Source organism: Octopus bimaculoides, chromosome 11 (genome assembly GCF_001194135.2).
Source record: "Octopus bimaculoides isolate UCB-OBI-ISO-001 chromosome 11, ASM119413v2, whole genome shotgun sequence".
Classification (NCBI taxonomy): Eukaryota; Metazoa; Mollusca; class Cephalopoda; order Octopoda; family Octopodidae; genus Octopus; species Octopus bimaculoides.
In genome coordinates, this window is record NC_068991.1 from 41509398 (window position 1) to 41513433 (window position 4036).

Sequence of the window (4036 nt, forward strand, 5' to 3'; positions counted from 1 at the left end):
ATATATTAGTATTACCTGAAGTTTTTGAGAGAGAACATGTCTTTTCTGTGCATAGAATATCTCCACTGGGCTTGCAAGTGCACTGATTGCATTTATCAATGGCTATGAATGTTTGCCCAATTATGTATACTTTTCCATTGTAGTGGCATTCTACTTTTGTTACTGAAAGAAAAGATAATGTATACGAATTCAAGATGAAAATGAAATTTCCTCACTCAAAGAATATAACAACAAATATTTTGATCAGCTCAGTTTTACACATACAGAAATACACATAAACACAAACTCACGTATGCACAAATATATATACTTTATTTGTGTATTAAGACTCCCATTGATTTCATGTTAAGAAATATCTGAAGCCGTTAGGGATAGGTTAAGGAAAATTTTCTGCTTAATATTTAGCCAATGAAATCTAAGAACTACAATTTTACTAACCTTAAAGAAGTCAATTTTCTAGATATTAACATGCACAGGCAAATTTAAACCCTGTGACAAAGCAAATGTGGAAGCCTCATATATAGACATAGGCTCTAAACAACCACCACCAATCAGTAAATAATTAGTTAATAGAATTAGCAATCGTGTCTTCAGTCTATCCGCTGATAAAGCTACTTTTGAATAGGCCACTCCATACTATAATGCAGCATTAGAAAACTCTAACTTTAAGAATAATATAAACTATATTGAACCAATTGCAAATAGACCAAGAAGATGCAGGCAGAAAAAATCATATGGTTCAATCCACCTTATAGTATTTATATAGCCACTAACATAGCTAGGAAATTCTTAAAACTAATAGAAATCACTTCCCATACTCCCACAAATTCCACAGGTCTTCAATAGAAACAGTGTTAAAGTTAGCTATAGTTGCCTCCCCAATGTAGGTTCAATAATATTCAATCACAATAAAAATAATTCCACCAGGAATACCCTGAAAGACATTGTAATTATAAATCTCCGAAGCACTGTCCTCTAAATAAATACTGTGTGGAAAAAGAAGTTGTATACAAGGCCAAAATCATGGACCTCAACGTAGTAACAAAAGCATATATCGGAATGACGGGCAACTCGTTCAAGAAATGATACAGCATCTGGTGTCATTCAGGGTCAAAAATAGAAGACTCCCAACGTCCCTATTCAATTTTATATGGACATTGAAAAAAGGAATAAGCAACCCCCAGATCATATGGAGCTTGCTTGTTAAAGCAGAAAAAAACAGGGGGTGGTGCACCAAATACCCAACCACTTAAACGTTATTTCAGAAGCAGGATATTCACATAATCGAACAAGTGAATCCTCATCGTTGAACGATGGAGACCCAACACACACACACGCACACACTCACACACTCACACACACACACCGACTGATACACATACACAAATACACAGAGTAACACACACACACTACACACATCACATACACACGCTCACACACACCTACACTCACACACGTACTCACGTCCCACTTCATATCGCAAAATCAACGGCCAACTGGTATGGATAGATCTATACAAGTAGTTGCCACACAAAAAATAATAATTGTAGGTGCGTTTCAGTTCCCACTTTCCGGTCTTTAACAGCGAACAAACTAAGTGAAACAGAGCTAGTGATTGACATATTGACATTTAACCAAAATAAAATAGTGGTAGATGTCGGGGATAAGAGCATAATCAATAATCAATGAAATTTGTTTGAAAAGTGTCTTTCAATATTACCTGTAGTTTTTGAGAGAGGACACACCTTCTCGCTGCACACAACAGCTCCAGTGGACTTGCAAGTGCACCGATTGCATTTATCTATGGCTAAGAATATTTGCCCAATTAAGTATACTTTTCCGTAGTAGCGGCATTCTAATTTAGTTACTGAAAATAAAAAAGTTGTGTACGAATTCAAGATGAAATTGAAACTTTCTCACTGAAAAAATATTACGACCAAAAGTTGATGAGCTCAGCCTTACACATATACAAATACATGAATACACATAGACACTCGCACATACACATCTGAAAACAAGAACCTGTGATATATATATATATATATATATATATATATATATATATACACAACAGTGATCGAAATTTAGATGTAAATTAAAAATATTCTTAACTCAGTCCGGTGTGTCTACGAGCATCCAAAAGAAGAGACACACTGTATATATACAGATATAGATTTATATACACAAGGTACCCCAAAGTAACTGGAAACTGTCTTTCTCTTGGCAGGTAACCATATACCTCCTCAATAGCAAGACAACTGTTTCTCCCTCTCTGTTCTTCTGTCACACTCTAATCTTTCCTCATCTAATACCAAATCACCTCCTCTAATACCCCCACCCTCTCAAAATTCCTTGTCTTGTAAGTTACTTGATGACACGGCAGGCGCTGGCGCCACGTAAAAAGCATTCAGTCCACACTATGAAGCGGTTGCCAAAACTAACCTCGCCTGTGCTGGTGCCATGTAAAAAACACTTAGTGTACTCTGTGTGGTGGTTGGTGTTAGGAAGGGCATCCAGATGTAAAAACCATGCCAAACAGAACAGTAGCCTTGTGTAGTCGTCTACACCCCGCTTAAAAGTTAAGAACAAAATTCTTGACCATTTCTGTGAACACATCACGATTTACTCATATGAACACATACACAGCCCAAAATACAAGCCAAACTTCAGCAAAAAAATAATGGGTTGAGCTGAACAGATTAAAGGATGATAAAACAATAACAATCAAAGAAGCTGATAATGGGAGTGCAGTAGTCTTAATGGACATGCAATATTATATAACTCTAGTGCTATCCATATTAGAAGACACAACATACTATGAAAAAGGCCCAACACTACAGTCAGCGGAAAATAATGAGCAGCATAAAAACTCTGATAAACCTATACAGAGGACTCACCGTCAAAGAACACGACTGTATTACTAACTTCAAAAGAAAATCCAGTCAATTTTACGGTATTCCTAAGATACACAAAAGTGAGAAAATAAGTAACGCATGTAGGAGTGCCACAGATATAATAGTCAGGGTACTCCCACCCAATGACCTCAAATTAAGACCTATAACAGCAGACCCCGCATGCAAAACTTACCGTCTCAGCAACATTTTAGATACCCTCTTAAATCCATTCCTCAAGCATATTAAAAACAATTAGTAAAAAACCCTACTAGTATCCTTTGATGTAGTCAACCTGTACTCTAATATCCCCCCCATAACCAAGGAATAGAGGCAATCCAGTTCTGGTTAGAGAATTAATCCAATGAACTCCCACAGCACATCAAAAAACAATTCATAATAGAAAGGCTAAAATTCATCTTCAAGAATAACTTTTTCGTATTAGTGATAAGTTCTATCTACAAAATCGGGGACTGCGATGGGTACGAGAATGGCCCCTTCCTTTGCTAACCTGAAATCACTCTTTATCATAAGGAATATAGCCATCAACAACTTCCTTTCCTCGACATCCTCATAAACAAATCCAACAGCAAAATAGAAACAGACATATACTATAAGCCCGCGGATTCTAAGTAATATCAACCGCTCAACTCATGCTACCCCGGACACATTAGAATGACTATCTCTTTCAACCTGGCCTAAAGAATTTGCAATATAGTATCGGATACTAGCACTGGGGACACTCGACTACATGAGCTAAAGGATACACTCATCAGCAGGAATTACTCACTATCACTAATTGATATAGGTTTTCAACGTACCCTACAACTCAACGTCCACGAACTCAAACATCCCAAACCAAAGAATGAATGACAACTAAAAACCCTACCATAACTAACCATTACAAAATGTATTTCATGATAAAATTATTTTAACATTTTAAACGGCAAGATGTAGCATTTAATTATGATTCTAATCGTAATTATGCGTCTTAAAAAAATGTCTCTCTGTGAAAAGTGTGGTGCTATGAAGTGGGACAAGGAATCATTAGGTAAGTGTTGTTCTAAAGGTAAAGTCCATTTACCAATGATTCAGCCTCCAGAACTTGTAAAACATCTTTTGGGTACCACTTCAGGATCAATATA